At 46.8% G+C, this 18,572-nt stretch overlaps 13 non-coding genes across 13 annotated transcripts; 2 read left to right on the top strand and 11 right to left on the bottom strand.

Annotated features, from left to right (window-relative positions):
• Window positions 1–1,814: 1,814 nt before the first annotated feature.
• On the bottom strand, window positions 1,815–1,887 carry trnaf-gaa (transfer RNA phenylalanine (anticodon GAA)). The gene has a single exon. It is a non-coding gene; the product is annotated as a tRNA-Phe (tRNA).
• A 1,385-nt stretch (window positions 1,888–3,272) lies between these two features.
• On the bottom strand, window positions 3,273–3,344 carry trnaq-cug (transfer RNA glutamine (anticodon CUG)). Its single transcript has one exon. It is a non-coding gene; the product is annotated as a tRNA-Gln (tRNA).
• Window positions 3,345–3,438: 94 nt separating this feature from the next.
• On the bottom strand, window positions 3,439–3,510 carry trnaq-uug (transfer RNA glutamine (anticodon UUG)). Its single transcript has one exon. It is a non-coding gene; the product is annotated as a tRNA-Gln (tRNA).
• Window positions 3,511–4,750: 1,240 nt separating this feature from the next.
• trnaq-cug (transfer RNA glutamine (anticodon CUG)) lies at window positions 4,751–4,822 on the bottom strand. Its single transcript has one exon. It is a non-coding gene; the product is annotated as a tRNA-Gln (tRNA).
• A 477-nt stretch (window positions 4,823–5,299) lies between these two features.
• Window positions 5,300–5,374, bottom strand: trnai-aau (transfer RNA isoleucine (anticodon AAU)). The gene has a single exon. It is a non-coding gene; the product is annotated as a tRNA-Ile (tRNA).
• Window positions 5,375–5,460: 86 nt separating this feature from the next.
• On the bottom strand, window positions 5,461–5,532 carry trnap-ugg (transfer RNA proline (anticodon UGG)). Its single transcript has one exon. It is a non-coding gene; the product is annotated as a tRNA-Pro (tRNA).
• Window positions 5,533–7,466: 1,934 nt separating this feature from the next.
• Window positions 7,467–7,539, bottom strand: trnaf-gaa (transfer RNA phenylalanine (anticodon GAA)). Its single transcript has one exon. It is a non-coding gene; the product is annotated as a tRNA-Phe (tRNA).
• Window positions 7,540–8,156: 617 nt separating this feature from the next.
• Window positions 8,157–8,229, top strand: trnaa-agc (transfer RNA alanine (anticodon AGC)). Its single transcript has one exon. It is a non-coding gene; the product is annotated as a tRNA-Ala (tRNA).
• A 727-nt stretch (window positions 8,230–8,956) lies between these two features.
• On the bottom strand, window positions 8,957–9,028 carry trnaq-cug (transfer RNA glutamine (anticodon CUG)). Its single transcript has one exon. It is a non-coding gene; the product is annotated as a tRNA-Gln (tRNA).
• Window positions 9,029–9,122: 94 nt separating this feature from the next.
• trnaq-uug (transfer RNA glutamine (anticodon UUG)) lies at window positions 9,123–9,194 on the bottom strand. Its single transcript has one exon. It is a non-coding gene; the product is annotated as a tRNA-Gln (tRNA).
• A 314-nt stretch (window positions 9,195–9,508) lies between these two features.
• On the bottom strand, window positions 9,509–9,582 carry trnai-aau (transfer RNA isoleucine (anticodon AAU)). The gene has a single exon. It is a non-coding gene; the product is annotated as a tRNA-Ile (tRNA).
• Window positions 9,583–9,678: 96 nt separating this feature from the next.
• Window positions 9,679–9,750, bottom strand: trnap-ugg (transfer RNA proline (anticodon UGG)). The gene has a single exon. It is a non-coding gene; the product is annotated as a tRNA-Pro (tRNA).
• A 6,219-nt stretch (window positions 9,751–15,969) lies between these two features.
• trnaa-agc (transfer RNA alanine (anticodon AGC)) lies at window positions 15,970–16,042 on the top strand. The gene has a single exon. It is a non-coding gene; the product is annotated as a tRNA-Ala (tRNA).
• The last annotated feature ends 2,530 nt before the right edge of the window (window positions 16,043–18,572 follow it).

The raw sequence follows: 18,572 nt of genomic DNA, 5'->3' as shown, positions 1-18,572 counted from the left end.
CGTATAGCTTCAGACATTTGTTCCATTCGAACGTAAGTGCCCTGAGAACTGGACATCACATGACATCCCTCCGTGATTCAAGTTCAAAGCGAATATATACGTTCAATTTATAGTGAGTAATACAGTGGTGTATCGAGGTATACAGAGGTAAATGATGTCAAACTTCTCCATGTGTGAAGAAGTTGCGCAGCACAAATCCGTGAACCAATGTTCCAAAGTGAAGTATACTTTGACAGATTTCCCCTGCTCAGGGAGTGGGGAGCAATGAACACTGTGTAGGGACCATGTCAATCACTAGGAGCTCACTTCTAATGAGCTGATTATCAGAATCAGGTGTGCTAACAAAGAGAGACATGCAAAACATGCAGACCTGGGGGGAGCGAGGACTAGAATTGAGAACCGCTTCCTTAGACTTTAAGTCAGTGTGAGCAAAAGAGTTGAGAAGTTGTCTGCATGATCCGAGTGTTCCAAGGTAGCCTACATAATACAAGAATCCATACACATGCATACTGGCATAACAAGACCGAGAAGGTCCTTAAACACAAAAGCTTAATCTCTTTGTTAATTTGACAACATAATCTCGGCCAGTGCAAAGGAGCAAGCCCAGAGGAGGGACAGCCTTTTTGCCTCAAACCCGTCATTCCCAGCTATGCTCGTCATTCTTGAAAGGCCAGGGGAATTAGCTCAAATGGTAGAGCGCTCGCTTAGCATGCGAGAGGTAGCGGGATCGATGCCTGCATTCTCCAAGTTGGCTCCTGCCCTTTTACTCACACATCCCTAGATCAGTGGTTTTCAATCCTGTCCTGGAGGCATCCCTGCCCTGCACAATTCGCATTTCCCCTCATCTAACACACCTGTTTCAAATCATCAGCTCATTAGTAGAGACTGCAAAACCTGATTTGGGTGTGTCTAATAAGGGAGACATACAAAATGTTCAGGGCAGTGGTGCCTCCAGGAAAGGTTTGAAAACCATTGCCCTAAAGAGACCGACTGAGCGTTGACGCAATGCTGCCACACTACCACGTTAGCTTTTTTTGGGCTCACAGCTGCCAAAAAGTATTTCAGACATGGTCCTGTGCAAATTGGTTGCAAAACAGTGCCATTTTACGCACAGTTCCCTAAAGCAGTGGTTTTCAAGCCTGTCCTGGAGGCACCCCTGCCCTTCACATTTTGAATGTTTCCCTCATCTAACACACCTGATTCAAATCATCAGCTCATTAGTAGAGACCGCGAGACCTTATTTGGGTGTGTCTAATAAGGGAGACAATAAAAATGTGCAGGGCAGGGGTGCCTCCAGGACAGGTTTGAGAACCAATGCCCTAAAGAGACAGACTGAGCATCGATGCAATGCGTCCACACTCTCTACGTTAGTTAATTTTTTTGGACTAAAAGGTGCCGAAAAGTATTTCAGACATTGTCCTGCGCAAACTGGTGGCAAAATAGGTCCCACCGAGATTTGAAGATGGATCACTTGATTCAGAGTCCAGAGTGCTAACCATTACACCATGGAACCTTAACTGGTGCAGCTGTTGCTCACAGGGCCACAAACACTGGCACCATCTCCAAACTAGTGCTGTTTTATCTTTTCCTGCGGCAAGAAAGCACACAGGCTCCACCGAGATTCAAACTCAGATCGCTGGATTCAAAGCCCAGAGTGCTGACTATTACACCATGGAACCAAAACTGCTTGGTTGGAGGCCAACTTGGAAACAGATAGCTCTCTGGCTGTGGGGAAGCAGTTATACAGAGAGGTTGGAACCCAGTGATTTTTGGTCAATGGCCCGCCTCAAAAAAGGGAAAAGTGTGGGAGATGTTGCCAAAACCCGGGATCGAGCCAGGGACCTTTAGATCTTCAGTCTAACACTCTCCCAACTGAGCTATTTCGGCTACAACAAACCTCTGCTTAGCAAGCAGGGATTTCAGTGAGATCACCCTACTCTTTGTCGGAGCTGAAGAGCAGAGCAGAGATGAGCCCCCAGACAATAAAAACAGCTGACCAGTACGGGGATCGAACCCGCGACCTTGGCGTAATTGGCACCACGCACTAATCAGCTGAGCTAACCGGCCTGGCTTAGCCATTAGTGTCTGCCTGATTGAAAAAAAACAGCTATAATGTTTGTGAATGCAATGAGACAATAAAGCTTCACGTTTCAACCAGAATCAGGTGTGCTAACAAAGAGAGACATGCAAAACATGCAGACCTGGGGGGAGCGAGGACTAGAATTGAGAACCGCTTCCTTAGACTTTAAGTCAGTGTGAGCAAAAGAGGTGAGAAGTTGTCTGCATGATCCGAGTGTTCCAAGGTAGCCTACATAATACAAGAATCCATACACATGCATACTGGTGTAACAAGACCGAGAAGGTCCTTAAACACAAAAGCTTAATCTCTTTGTTAATTTGACAACATAATCTCGGCCAGTGCAAAGGAGCAAGCCCAGAGGAGGGACAGCCTCTTTGCATCAAACCCGTCATTCCCAGCTAAGCTCGTCATTCTTGAAAGGCCAGGGGAATTAGCTCAAATGGTAGAGCGCTCGCTTAGCATGCGAGAGGTAGCGGGATCGATGCCTGCATTCTCCAAGTTGGCTCCTGCCCTTTTACTCACACATCCCTAGATCAGTGGTTTTCAATCCTGTCCTGGAGGCATCCCTGCCCTGCACAATTCGCATTTCCCCTCATCTAACACACCTGTTTCAAATCATCAGCTCATTAGTAGAGACTGCAAGAACTGATTTGGGTGTGTCTAATAAGGGAGACATACAAAATGTTCAGGGCAGTGGTGCCTCCAGGAAAGGTTTGAAAACCATTGCCCTAAAGAGACCGACTGAGCGTTGACGCAATGCTGCCACACTCCCACGTTAGCTTTTTTTGGGCTCACAGCTGCCAAAAAGTATTTCAGACATGGTCCTGTGCAAATTGGTTGCAAAACAGTGCCATTTTACGCACAGTTCCCTAAAGCAGTGGTTTTCAAACCTGTCCTGGAGGCACCCCTGCCCTCCAAATTTTGAATGTTTCCCTCATCTAACACACCTGTTTCAAATCATCAGCTCATTAGTAGAGACCGCGAGACCTTATTTGGGTGTGTCCAATAAGGGAGACAATAAAAATGTGCCTGGCAGGGGTGCCTCCAGGACAGGTTTGAGAACCACTGCCCTAAAGAGACAGACTGAGCATCGATGTAATGCGGCCACACTCTCTACGTTAGTTAATTTTTTTGGACTAAAAGGTGCCGAAAAGTATTTCAGACATTGTCCTGCGCAAACTGGTGGCAAAATAGGTCCCACCGAGATTTGAACTCGGATCACTGGATTCAGAGTCCAGAGTGCTAACCATTACACCATGGAACCTTATCTGGTGCAGCTGTTGCTCATATGGCCACAAACACTGGCTCCATCGCCAAGCTAGTGTTGTTTTATCTTTTCCTGCGGCAAGAAAGCACACAGGCTCCACCGAGACTCGAACTCAGATCGCTGGATTCAAAGCCCAGAGTGCTGACCATTACACCATGGAACCGAAACTGCTTGGTTGGAGGCCAACTTGGAAACAGATAGCTCTCTGGTTGTGGGGAACAGTTATACAGAGAGGTTGGAACCCAGTGATTTTTGGTCAATGGCCCGCCTCAAAAAAGGGAAAAGTGCGGGAGATGTTGCCGAAACCCGGGATCGAACCAGGGACCTTTAGATCTTCAGTGTACACTCTCCCAACTGAGCTATTTTGGCTACAACAAACCTCTGCTTAGCAAGCAGTGATTTCAGTGAGATCACCCTACTCTTTGTCGGAGCTGAAGAGCAGAGCAGAGATGAGCCCCCAGACAATAAAAACAGCTGGCCAGTACGGGGATCGAACCCACGACCTTGGCGTTATTAGCAGCACGCACTAATCAGCTGAGCTAACCGGCCTGGCTTAGCCATTAGTGTCTGCCTGATTGAAAAAAACCAGCTATAATGTTTGTGAATGCAATGAGACAATAAAGCTTCACGTTTCAACCCGAATCAGGTGTGCTAACAAAGAGAGACATGCAAAACATGCAGACCTGGTGGGAGCGAGGACTAGAATTGAGAACCGCTTCCTTAGACTTTAAGTCAGTGTGAGCAAAAGAGGTGAGAAGTTGTCTGCATGATCCGAGTGTTCCAAGGTAGCCTACATAATACAAGAATCCATACACATGCATACTGGCGTAACAAGACCGCGAAGGTCCTTAAACACAAAAGCTTAATCTCTTTGTTAATTCGACAACATAATCTCGGCCAGTGCAAAGGAGCAAGCCCAGAGGAGGGACAGCCTCTTTGCATCAAACCCGTCATTCCCAGCTATGCTCGTCATTCTTGAAAGGCCAGGGGAATTAGCTGAAATGGTAGAGCGCTCGCTTAGCATTCGAAAGGTAGTGGGATCGATGCCCGCATTCTCCAAGTTGGCTCCTGCCCTTTTACTCACACATCCCTAGATCAGTGGTTTTCAAACCTGTCCTGGAGGCACCCCTGCCCTTCACATTTTGAATGTTTCCCTCATCTAACACACCTGTTTCAAATCATCAGCTCATTAGTAGAGACCGCGAGACCTTATTTGGGTGTGTCTAATAAGGGAGACAATAAAAATGTGCAGGGCAGGGGTGCCTCCAGGACAGGTTTGAGAACCACTGCCCTAAAGAAACAGACTGAGCATCGATGCAATGCGGCCACACTCTCTATGTTAGTTAATTTTTTGGACTAAAAGGTGCCAAAAAGTATTTCAGACAGTATGTCCTGCACAAACTAGGTCCCACCGAGATTTGAACTCAGATCACTGGATTCAGAGTCCAGAGTGCAAACCATTACACCATGGAACCTTAACTGGTGCAGCTGTTGCTCACAGGGCCACAACCACTGGCACCATCGCCAAACCAGTGCTGTTTTATCTTTTCCTGCGGCAAGAAAGCACCCAGGCTCCACCGAGATTCGAACTCAGATCACTGGATTCAAAGCCCAGAGTGCTGACAATTACACCATGGAACCGAAACTGCTTGGTTGGAGGCCAACTTGGAAACAGATAGCTCTCTGGCTGTGGGGAAGCAGTTATACAGAGAGGTTGGAACCCAGTGATTTTTGGTCAATGACCCGCCTCATAAAAGGGAAAAGAGTGGGAGATGTTGCTGAAACCCGGGAGCGAACCAGGGACCTTTAGATCTTCAGTCTAACGGCCTCCCAACTGAGCTATTTCGGCTACAACAGACCTCTGCTTAGCAAGGGATTTCAGTGAGATCACCCTACTCATTGTCGGAGCTGAAGAGCAGAGCAGAGATGAGCCCCCAGACAATAAAAACAGTTGGCCAGTACGGGGATCGAACCCGCGACCTTGGCGTTATTAGCACCACGCTCTAACCAGCTGAGCTAACTTAGCCATCAGTGTCTGCATGATTGAAAAAAACCTGCCATAATGTTTGTGAATGCAATGAGACAATAAAGCTTCACGTTTTAACCTGAACAAGGGCTCGTCCGGGATTTGAACCCGGGACCTCTCGCACCCAAAGCGAGAATCATACCCCTAGACCAACGAGCCTTCTTGCCCAAAGCCAAGAAAAAAGAGCTATTTTAGCATCAACAAAAGAAGGAACATGAACTAATGTGGAAGCAATCAAAGTCCTCGAGACAGTGTGAAAGGCTAACGAATATAAGTTGGCCTCTTAATTGACCTAAAAATGGGGCTGTATCTAACATGTAGAGGGATGTTAGGGAGGACAGCTGAAACGGTCAGATGTCACTAAGACCAGCGGGTCTCAATTCCAGTCCTCGCGCCCCCTGCTCTTCACATTTTGTAAGTTTCTCGTATAGCTTCAGACATTTGTTCCATTCGAACGTAAGTGCCCTGAGAACTGGACATCACATGACATCCCTCCGTGATTCAAGTTCAAAGCGTATATATACGTTCAATTTACAGTGAGTAATACAGTGGTGTATCGAGGTATACAGAGGTAAATTATGTCAAACTTCTCCATGTGTGAAGAAGTTGCGCAGCACAAATCCGTGAACCAATGTTCCGAAGTGAAGTATACTTTGACAGATTTCCCCTGCTCAGGGAGTGGGGAGCAATGAACACTGTGTAGGGACCATGTCAATCACTAGGAGCTCACTTCTAATGAGCTGATTATCAGAATCAGGTGTGCTAACAAAGAGAGACATGCAAAACATGCAGACCTGGGGGGAGCGAGGACTAGACTTGAGAACCGCTTCCTTAGACTTTAAGTCAGTGTGAGCAAAAGAGTTGAGAAGTTGTCTGCATGATCCGAGTGTTCCAAGGTAGCCTACATAATACAAGAATCCATACACATGCATACTGGCGTAAGAAGACCGAGAAGGTCCTTAAACACAAAAGCTTAATCTCTTTGTTAATTTGACAACATAATCTCGGCCAGTGCAAAGGAGCAAGCCCAGAGGAGGGACAGCCTTTTTGCCTCAAACCCGTCATTCCCAGCTATGCTCGTCATTCTTGACGAGCCAGGGGAATTAGCTCAAATGGTAGAGCACTCGCTTAGCATGCGAGAGGTAGCGGGATCGATGCCTGCATTCTCCAAGTTGGCTCCTGCCCTTTTACTCACACATCCCTAGATCAGTGGTTTTCAATCCTGTCCTGGAGGCATCCCTGCCCTGCACAATTCGCATTTCCCCTCATCTAACACACCTGTTTCACCTGCCACACTACCACGTTAGCTTTTTTTGGGCTCACAGCTGCCAAAAAGTATTTCAGACATGGTCCTGTGCAAATTGGTTGCAAAACAGTGCCATTTTACGCACAGTTCCCTAAAGCAGTGGTTTTCAAACCTGTCCTGGAGGCACCCCTGCCCTTCACATTTTGAATGTTTCCCTCATCTAACACACCTGTTTCAAATCATCAGCTCATTAGTAGAGACCGCGAGACCTTATTTGGGTGTGTCTTATAAGGGAGACAATAAAAATGTGCAGTGCAGGGGTGCCTCCAGGACAGGTTTGAGAACCACTGCCCTAAAGAGACAGACTGAGCATCGATGCAATGCGTCCACACTCTCTACGTTAGTTAATTTTTTTGGACTAAAAGGTGCCGAAAAGTATTTCAGACATTGTCCTGCGCAAACTGGTGGCAAAATAGGTCCCACCGAGATTTGAAGATGGATCACTTGATTCAGAGTCCAGAGTGCTAACCATTACACCATGGAACCTTAACTGGTGCAGCTGTTGCTCACAGGGCCACAAACACTGGCACCATCTCCAAACTAGTGCTGTTTTATCTTTTCCTGCGGCAAGAAAGCACACAGGCTCCACCGAGATTCGAACTCAGATCGCTGGATTCAAAGCCCAGAGTGCTGACTATTACACCATGGAACCAAAACTGCTTGGTTGGAGGCCAACTTGGAAACAGATAGCTCTCTGGCTGTGGGGAAGCAGTTATACAGAGAGGTTGGAACCCAGTGATTTTTGGTCAATGGCCCGCCTCAAAAAAGGGAAAAGTGTGGGAGATGTTGCCAAAACCCTGGATCGAACCAGGGACCTTTAGATCTTCAGTCTAACACTCTCCCAACTGAGCTATTTCGGCTACAACAAACCTCTGCTTAGCAAGCAGGGATTTCAGTGAGATCACCCTACTCTTTGTCGGAGCTGAAGAGCAGAGCAGAGATGAGCCCCCAGACAATAAAAACAGCTGACCAGTACGGGGATCAAACCCGCGACCTTGGCGTTATTAGCACCACGCACTAATCAGCTGAGCTAACCGGCCTGGCTTAGCCATTAGTGTCTGCCTGATTCAAAAAAACCAGCTATAATGTTTGTGAATGCAATGAGACAATAAAGCTTCACGTTTCAACCCGAATCAGGTGTGCTAACAAAGAGAGACATGCAAAACATGCAGACCTGGGGGGAGCGAGGACTAGAATTGAGAACCGCTTCCTTAGACTTTAAGTCAGTGTGAGCAAAAGAGGTGAGAAGTTGTCTGCATGATCCGAGTGTTCCAAGGTAGCCTACATAATACAAGAATCCATACACATGCATACTGGCGTAACAAGACCGAGAAGGTCCTTAAACACAAAAGCTTAATCTCTTTGTTAATTCGACAACATAATCTTGGCCAGTACAAAGGAGCGAGCCCAGAGGAGGGACAGCCTCTTTGCATCAAACCCGTCATTCCCAGCTATGCTCGTCATTTTTGAAAGGCCAGGGGAATTAGCTCAAATGGTAGAGCGTTCGCTTAGCATGCGAGAGGTAGCGGGATCGATGCCCGCATTCTCCAAGTTGGCTCCTGCCCTTTTACTCACACATCACACATGTTTAAAGCGCTATATAAATAAAAATAAAGGTGACAATCCTAGATCAGTTTTTTCAATCCTGTCCTGGAGGCATCCCTGCCCTGCACATTTCGCATTTCCCCTCATCTAACAAACCTGTTTCAAATCATCAGCTCATTAGTAGAGACTGCAAGACCTGATTTGGGTGTGTCTAATAAGGGAGACATACAAAATGTTCAGGGCAGGGGTGCCTCCAGGAAAGGTTTGAAAACCATTGCCCTAAAGAGACCGACTGAGCGTTGACGCAATGCTGCCACACTCCCACGTTAGCTTTTTTTGGGCTCACAGCTGCCAAAAAGTATTTCAGACATGGTCCTGTGCAAATTGGTTGCAAAACAGTGCCATTTTACGCACAGTTCCCTAAAGCAGTGGTTTTCAAACCTGTCCTGGAGGCACCCCTGCCCTTCACATTTTGAATGTTTCCCTCATCTAACACACCTGTTTCAAATCATCAGCTCATTAGTAGAGACCGCGAGACCTTATTTGGGTGTGTCTAATAAGGGAGACAATAAAAATGTGCCTGGCAGGGGTGCCTCCAGGACAGGTTTGAGAACCACTGCCCTAAAGAGACAGACTGAGCATCGATGCAATGCGGCCACACTCTCTACGTTAGTTAATTTTTTTGGACTAAAAGGTGCCGAAAAGTATTTCAGACATTGTCCTGCGCAAACTAGGTCCCACCGGGATTTGAACTCGGATCACTGGATTCAGAGTCCAGAGTGCTAACCATTACACCATGGAACCTTTACTGGTGCAGCTGTTGCTCACAGGGCCACAAACACTGGCACCATCGCCAAACTAGTGCTGTTTTATCTTTTCCTGCGGCAAGAAAGCACACAGGCTCCACCGAGATTCGAACTCAGATCGCTGGATTCAAAGCCCAGAGTGCTGACCATTACACCATGGAACCGAAACTGCTTGGTTGGAGGCCAACTTGGAAACAGATAGCTCTCTGGCTGTGGGGAAGCAGTTATACAGAGAGGCTGGAACCCAGTGATTTTTGGTCAATGGCCCGCCTCAAAAAAGGGAAAAGTGTGGGAGATGTTGCCGAATCCCGGGATCAAACCACGGACCTTTAGATCTTCAGTCTAACGCTCTCCCAACTGAGCTATTTCGGCTACAACAAACCTCTGCTTAGCAAGCAGGGATTTCAGTGAGATCACCCTACTCTTTGTCGGAGCTGAAGAGCACAGCAGAGATGAGCCCCCAGACAATAAAAACAGCTGGCCAGTACGGGGATCGAACCCGCGACCTTGGCGTTATTAGCACCACGCTCTAACCAGCTGGGCTAAATGGCCTGGCTTAGCCATCCGTGTCTGCCTGATTAGCAAAAACCTGCGATAATGTTTGTGAATGCAATGACACAATAAAGCTTCACGTTTTAACCTGAACAAGGGCTCGTCCGGGATTTGAACCCGGGACCTCTCGCACCCAAAGCCAGAATCATACCCCTAGACCAATGAGCCTTCTTCTTCTGGTGAAATTAACCAAAATCCAACATTTTTTCTATTAATATTTTTACATTATTATGGGATATTCGGGGGATCCCTAGAGGGCGAGGGGCTTACCGTATGCGACCAACCACGAGTTCCTGGGTGGTCCGGTTCCTGAGTTATAACGGTTCAAATTCCAAATTGTGGGGGGCTGTAACTCGGACCCCCGGGGTCATAGGGACTTGGGGCTGGTGTCGTCGCATAGAGGGCCCCCTGGTCTGACTTTGTCCCGATTTTTGTGCAGCTTGGCCCCGTTTTGGCGGAGTTACAGCTTGGCAAAATGTGTGACATTTTGGTTAACATTCACCACGTGGTGAAATTAACCAAAATCCAACATTTTTTCTATGCATATTTCTTCAGTATAATGGGATAAAATTTACAAAAATTGATTCCTCTGAGTGCCCTGCGTACAATAGAGGTGTTTTCTTTAATAATATGGCACACATTTGAAATAAATAAAGTTAAATACAGTTGCTATTTAATGAACATTGAGACACGCACCACATGTGGTGCACAAGTGTGCCAAAATTCTACGCTCGTTTTTATGCAAATTCTTCAGTATTTTGGGATAAAACTTGCAAAAATGGATTCCTCTGAATGCCCTTTGTACAGTACAAGTGTTTTCTCTAGGCCTCATCATAAAAATTTTCTTCCGAATTCCACCCCCCTCGAGCTGCCTTCTCTAGCCGGGGAGGGTGCACCCTGGCCGGCATGGATGAGTAGGTGCGAGGGGGGTGGATGGTACTATTATTTTGCTAATATCTCCGCAAAGCGGTGGACCCCGGGGCTGAAATTCGGGGGATCCCTAGAGGGTCGAGGGGCCTACCGTAAGCGACCACCCTCGAGTTCCTGGGTGGTCCGGTTCCTTAGTTATAACGGATATAATTCCACATTTTGGGGGGCCGTAACTCGGACCCCCGGGGTCATAGGGACATGGGCCTGTGTCGTTGGATAGAGGGCCCACTGGTCTGACTTTGTCCCGATTTTGGTGCAGTTTGGCCCCGTTTTGGCGGAGTTACAGCTTGGCAAAATGTGTGACATTCTGGTTAACATTCACCTCATGTGGTGAAATTAAGCAAAGTCCAACATTTTTTCTATGCATATTTCTACAGTATTATGGCATAAAATTTACAAAAATGTATTCCCCTTAGTGCCCTGAGTACAGTACAAGTGTTTTCTCTAGGCCTCATTCTAAAATTTTTCTTCCGACTTCCACCCCCCTCGAGCTGCCTTCTCTAGCCGGTTTCAAATCATCAGCTCATTAGAGACTGCAAGACCTGATTTGGGTGTGTCTAATAAGGGAGACAATAAAAATGTGCAGGGCAGGGGTGCCTCCAGGACAGGTTTGAAAACCACTGCCCTAAATAGACAGACTGAGCATCGATGCAATGCGGCCACACTCTCTACGTTAGTTAATTTTTTTGGACTAAAAGCTGCCGAAAAGTATTTCAGACATTGTCCTGCGCAAACTGGTTGCAAAATAGGCAGGGCACCAGAAACATCTGAGACACAACAGGGGCAGTGGGTGTGTCAGGAACCAATGGGTGTGGTGCTGTCGGCCTGGGACAAATTGGCCTTAACTGGGTGGACGTGGCTGAACGCTGAGGGTGTACGGCTGATGGCCAGATTGAAGTTGCTGTGGCAGATGTACAGGTAGCTGAGGGCCCAATCTTTCTAAACTTGGTCTTTGCTGTCCAGCTGTGTCTGGTGGCATCTGGTAGGTATGCAACTGGTGGCTATATTGTGGAGGCACAACAGGCTGTACTCGTGCTGGAGGCAAAGCATCCAAAGCCACTGGACATGCCTCTGGAAGGTCCAGCCCTTGCAACAGCAAGGAGACCTCCTGACCCTTTAAACAGTTATTGTGCCACGTCGTAAGAGTCCTCTGATTTACCTCAACTAGCTGAAGGGTTGTGTCACTCATCACCGTTCCATTGCTCAAGATTAGCTGCCGAATTCTTCTGTAATCACGAAGAATGAGATCCCATCTAGACAGAGATTCTGTCTGCTGTTTCTTGGGGCTTCGGTGGATGTTACATAACCTTATGAAAATCATTTCAACAAGGCAACAGCAATTAGGCCACTGTGCTGGAGAGCTGCTAGAACCCAAAACACACCTTTTTGTGCTTTCGACACCAGGAGTGAAGACAGCTTTCTTTTTCGGGGACCTAAAACGTCCTGTAAGTAGCCTGTCTTGATGACGAGCAGCATACACATCCCTGTCTTTATAAAATTTGTCCAGGTTCTGCCAAAAACCCACAATGGTCGCAACTTGTTGGTTGGTAAGTGTGAGGCTTGTCTGTGTGCGCAGCTCCACCAGACACTCCACCAACGCATCCACCCGATCCATTCCAGGAATGCAGTGCTCGTCAACAGCCTGGAAATATATAACTGTTGGTTAGGTATTTACATGCTGTTAAGTAAGTTTACTGCTTAATGGCAAATAACTAAATGAGTCACAATTCGTATAGAAAAAGAAAATTTACCATTGCTGAGGGTGTATCTAAAGGAGCCTGGACACTGAGCAGTGGTGGAGTCTGGACACTGGGCACTGGTGCAGCTACACTGGGCACTGGTGCAGCTGAAGGAGCCTGGACTCTGAGCAGTGGTGAAGCCAGGACACTGGGCACTGGTGCAGCTGAAGGAGCCCGGACTCTGAGCAGTGGTGGAGCCTGGACACTGGGCACTGGTGCAGCTGAAAAAGCCCGGACTCTGAGCAGTGGTGGAGCCTGGACACTGGGCACTGGTGCAGCTGAAGGAGCCCGGACTCTGAGCAGTGGTGGAGCCAGGACACTGGGCACTGGTGCAGCTACACTGGGCACTGGTGCAGCTGAAGGAGCCTGGACACTGGGCACTGGTGCAGCTACACCGGGCACTGGTGCAGCTGAAGGAGCCCGGACTCTGGGCAGTGGTGGAGCATGGACACTGGCCACTGGTGCAGCTACACTGGGCACAGGTGCAGCTGAAGGAGCCTGGACACTGGGCACTGGTGGAGTCTGGACACTGGGCACTGGTGCAGCTGAAGGAGCCTGGACACTGGGCACTGGTGGAGTCTGGACACTGGGCACTGGTGCAGCTACACTGGGCACTGGTGCAGCTGAAGGAGCCCGCACTCTGGGCAGTGGTGGAGCCTGGACACTGGGCACTGGTGCAGCTGAAGGAGCCTGGACACTGGGCACTGGTGCAGCTACACTGGGCACTGGTGCAGCTGAAGGAGCCTGGACAATGGGCACTGGTGCCCCTACACTGGGCACTTGTGCAGCTGAAGGAGCCTGGACACTGGGCCATGGTGGAGCCTGGACACTGGGCACTGGTGCAGCTACACTTGGCACTGGTGCAGCTGAAGGAGCCTGGACACTGGGCACTGGTGCAGCTACACTGGGCACTGGTGCAGCTGAAGGAGCCTGGACACTGGGCCATGGTGGAGTCTGGACACTGGGCACTGGTGCAGCTGAAGGAGCCTGGACACTGGGCACTGGTGGAGTCTGGACACTGGGCACAGGTGCAGCTACATTGGGCACTGGTGCAGCTGAAGGAGCCTGGACACTGGGAACTGGTGCAGCTGGTAGAACTGGTGGACCTGAAAGGACTAAGTCATCTGATGCCACAAGATTTGCCACTGTGGCTTCCTCTCCAAAGAAATCAATGAAACCCTCATCCCTTTCCACTTGCTCCTCCACATCTATCTCCTCCAGCAAATGAGAGGTCCTCTCAGAGGTAGGGCACATGTCCTCCAGGGGCTGACTGTTCTGCCTCAACAAGTACTGTACTCCAATGAGCTCTCCTGAGGAAATATTTGTAACAGAAAACGTTTTTAATGGAAATTATGCAGAAAGGTTTATTCAGAAATGCAGTAAATATTTTGTTGTCCACTTCTCTATGAACAATATATATCTAATTCAGAGGGTATCATAAAAAGACAGGATTACTCTATATTCTACTATGTATTTTATTTTCTCCCCTGAAACCTAGAACACAGAATAATGTACAAATATTCTGGTAGTATAATTTTTCTCTGATATGTCAAAATTACATTATTACTGTCCAAAAGCAATTGTAATTTTAACAAAAACATGCTACATCATGAGCTGCATTTATCAAAACATTTTTACCTGTGTATACTGCAGGTCGAGTGAAGCTTGGGACCAATTTCCTGCCATACAACTTATTGTAGTTCTCATTGACAGAGTAAACCAGCTCCCCTGTGTAAGAGCGCAGAGTTGAACCTTCATCTGCAACAGCAGCTTCAGCCCGGTCCTGAATCCAGCGTAATAAACCTTCCAGGAGATAAATCTGGAAGTTCAGGCTGTTTGCGCTGTTCCCTAGAAAAAGAAATAGAAAGCCAAATATTGCTTTGAGAAAATGCAAAACAGAAAATTTAATCTGCAAATATCTTGATAAACATGAATTAGTGGCAAAATGTGGTATATTCTGACATGACAAACCTGGAATAAATCTGCTTAGGTGGCAGTGAAATGATTTCAGGGATGTGGAGCCTCTGGCACAACGATAGGTTTTTAGAACCACCCCACCCTTGTTTGTAGTTCCAGTTTCAGTATAGAGCGGCACATTTGGAGGAACTTGGATACAGGTGACGTGCCGCCTCTGGACATTCCAGATGTGCTGCATTCTCACACTGTCAAGTAGTGGAACACCAAGAGCATCATTCCCCTTGCCACCCATGAGCTCTCTGATGAGCATATCAAGGAGGCGGATAGTGGTTTCTCCTCCTCGTGTTCTCCTCCTGCAGTGCTGGAGCAGCTCAGCTTTAGTTAAATGATGGTCCAGTTCTGCCTCCGTCAGTGTAGGCCAGCCCTGTTGGATGAGTTGCTCCCTTTTGGCCCGTCTCAGCAGAGTGAGATCCCCTGCATCCCACTCAAAAATAAAGGATGACAGCCTAGCCATAAAAGTAGGGTACAACTGGTGGGCATCAGTGGTGCACCCTACTGCCAGACGTCGCATAAAATGCCAAATGTCTAGGCGGACGATGACATCGGGCCAGCCGCTGAACCGCCTCTTCAATTTAGTCTCTCCCACTGTCTTGCAACAATCACAGTCCACATAAATGACAGTGGGAGGATCAACACCAGCACTCCGGTATCGCTCCATGAGCCCTGCAGCCATGTGGTCTAACCCAGCCCCTTCATTCGCAGTCAGGACACTCATCAGCACCTGACCTATCTCATTGCCCACTGAGGTAAGCCACTGTGCTGTGCCTTTCGCAGGCCCGCTCAACTTCTTGGTGATCTGAAAGAAACAATAAGCATAGCAAATAATACAACAGGCATCCAAATCAGTTACACTGAAAAAAATAAAGCTCTCTCGGTCTAAAAATACATTATAGATAAGGGTACAGTCAAGTAAGCAGCTTATCTGACCTTCTTAGTTGAATCCATTTTTAAAATTGATCCATACGTGGATGTTATGCTGGCCTTTATGTGATCGAGCCTGTTGAGAATGTCCTGACTGTATACAGTGAGGAGCCATTTGTAGCTGGGTACTGAAGCAAGTGGTGGTGGCTCCTGGAAGTGCACCGGATGCAGGCCACGATTATCAAAAAAGGCCACACACTCTGATATGTACCGAAGCGCACGTTTCAAGTTCAAAGCGTATGTATATGTTCAATTCATAGTGAGTAATACAGTGGTGTATCGAGGTATACAGAGGTAAATGATGTCACACTTCTCCATGTGTGAAGAAGTTGCGCAGCACAAATCCGTGAACCAATGTTCCAAAGTGAAGTATACTTTGACGGATTTCCCCTGCTCAGGGAGTGGGGAGCAATGAACAGTTTGTAGGGACCATGTCAATCACTAGGAGCTCACTTCTAATGAGCTGATTATCCGAATCAGGTGTGCTAACAAAGAGAGACATGCAAAACATGCAGACCTGGGGGGAGCGAGGACTAGAATTGAGAACCGCTTCCTTAGACTTTAAGTCAGTGTGAGCAAAAGAGGTGAGAAGTTGTCTGCATGATCCGAGTGTTCCAAGGTAGCCTACATAATACAAGAATCCATACACATGCATACTGGCTTAAAAAGACCGAGAAGGTCCTTAAACACAAAAGCTTAATCTCTTTGTTAATTCAACAACATAATCTCGGCCAGTGTAAAGGAGCAAGCCCAGAGGAGGGACAGCCTCTTTGCATCAAACCCATCATTCCCAGCTATGCTCGTCATTCTTGAAAGGCCAGGGGAATTAGCTCAAATGGTAGAGCGCTCGCTTAGCATGCGAGAGGTAGCGGGATCGATGCCCGCATTCTCCAAGTCGGCTCCAAGTGCGATAGGGCACTCCCTTTTGGCAAAAGTGGGCCGGCGACCCGGTCGCAGAATTGGAGCCTGTCCTTCTCGATTTGGCGGAAGGATAAATTGATGTTTTGGGCCTGATGTTGATGGCACGTCATCCAATTTTTCCCTCGGCAGAGGAAGCTGCGTATCAGCCACATCAATTGGGTCAGATGGAGTCAGTCCCTGGGCGAGGACACTCATTTCCTGATTCTTCTGCTGCCGTTGAAACCTGAAAGTAAATTACTTGTAAAATATATATATATACATATATATATATATATGTGTGTGTGTGTGTGTGTGTGTGTACAGAAGTATTCAGTTCCCTTGAACCAAATAATGTGCCTTGCTTACCACTGAATGAGTGTCCTCTGGTTCAGCTCAAACAGCAGGATCATTGTTTCATCCATCAGCCTTCGACTGTTAAGCACTAGGTCTCGGATGTGGTGGTAATCTGAAAGGATTTTAGACCACCTGGGGGTGCAAACGCCAGCCTTCTTGGTCGGTGACTTGTGTAAAGCACACAGCTTCATACAAATGGCCTCAACCAAGCGGCTGGTGCTGGGCCACTGTGCTGGACCCCCAGGATGTCCAATCAGACACCGTTTCACACTCTCCACACCCGGTGTGACTCCGGACTGCTTCGGTGCCTTAAAGCGCCCATGTGTCAGCTGAGGCTGATGTCGAGGCTGATAGTTGACCCGCTGTTTATCAACATCAGGGAGAACTGTCCACAGCTGGATGGCCTCTGTCACCTGCAGGTCGGTGAGGTAAGGAGCCTCACGAAGACCCACCAGGAAACCAGCCAGATCCTGGACCTTGTCCCACCCAGCGATGCCATCAGGTCCAATGACTGCTCCCTAGTAAATGCAGATTAGTGTTAATATACACTTCCAGTCAAAAGCCTTCGAACAGAAATATTTTTTTACATTTTTTAAAGAATTCTGCTCAACAAGCCTGCATTTATTTTATTCAAATACAACAAAAGCCATTATATTGTGAAATAATTTTACTATTTAAAATAAAAATGCTTTCTATTTGAATATAGTTTAAAGTGTAAGTTATTTCTGTGATGCCCAGCTGTATTTTCAGCATCATTCCTGAGTCTTCAGTGTCACATGATCTTCAGAAATCATTCAGATATCCAAATTTGTTGTTCTAGAAACCTTTTTTTATTGATATTATTATCATCAATATTTAGAACAGTTGTGTACATTTTGTTCAAGATTCTTTGATGAATAGAAGGATCCAAGATAAGAGTTTATCTGTAATAAAAAGCTTTTTTAACATTATACACTATACCATCCAAAAGTGTGGAGTCAGAACATTTAAATCATTATATATTTAGTATTAAATTATAGAAATTAATACTTTTATTTAGCAAGGACGCATTAAATAGATGATAAAGACATTTATAATGTTACAATATATACTGAACTTTCTATTCATCAAAGAAACCTAAACAAAAAAACTCTAGAAGCTATTTTTAACCTAATAATAATAATAATAATATAGCACCCGGCACCCGGTTTTTTTAGCAGCAAATTGGAATGATTTCTGAAGAATCGTGTGCCCTGAGTAATGATGTTAAATTCAGCATTGAAATCACAAGACTGAATTACTTTTTTAAATATATTCAAATGGATAGCAGTTACTTTAAATAGTAAAAATATTTCAAAATATTACTGCTTTTGTTGTATTTTGAATCAAATAAATGCAGGCTTAAAAAAAACACCTTGCTTGTAGTGTATTTGGAATAAAACGAGACTGAAACAAAATAAAGCCCTTAGAGTGTCTTACCTGAGCCTCGCCGGAGACACTGCTTCCAGTGTCAGATGGCTGTGACAGCACTGAAGAGGCAGGGGCGAGATACTGTCCCTCTCCTCCAGATGATGTGGACGGCTCAGCCAGTGATGCTGGGGACTGAGGCAGAGGCAAAGATGAGGGGCTGTTTCTGAGATCACGGCAGGGGTCATCCTCATACAGCACTGGAACTGTGATGTCCTCCATGCTCTCTTCCTCAAACCCCTCATCTAGCAGGTCCTGATCATCAACCTCCTCCACCAGCCGGTCTTCCTCCTCTGGGTTCTGGAGCACTGGAGTCAGTGTTTTGCCAGTCTGGCTGTAAAGGTACTCGATTCCCAGCAATTCACCTACAATAATAAAATAATAAAAAAAGAAAAAAAGTGCTCTTAATAATTTATCAAGTACATTGGAGGCTAAATAGATAACTTAATAGAATATTGCAAAAGAACAAATTAAATTTCTTACCTGTATATGCTCCAGGAGGGCGATAGCGCTCATCCCAGGGCTTCCCAAAGACTGTTTGGCTAAGCCGGTCCACAGCCTCTCTCATGGCACTGCCATATGTCCGAATGGAGGACGCCCGTTTTATGGCATCTTCCATTTGGTCATCATTCCAACGCATCAAGCCCTCAAGGAGATAGGCCTGAAAATGCGCATCGCTGGCACTGGTTCCTAAAAGTTAAATAATATTAAAAAATATATAAA

This window comes from Carassius carassius, chromosome 8 (genome assembly GCF_963082965.1).
Source record: "Carassius carassius chromosome 8, fCarCar2.1, whole genome shotgun sequence".
Lineage (NCBI taxonomy): Eukaryota > Metazoa > Chordata > Actinopteri > Cypriniformes > Cyprinidae > Carassius > Carassius carassius.
Note: the sequence above shows the minus strand (reverse complement) of the source record. Positions and strands in the feature narration are given on the sequence as shown.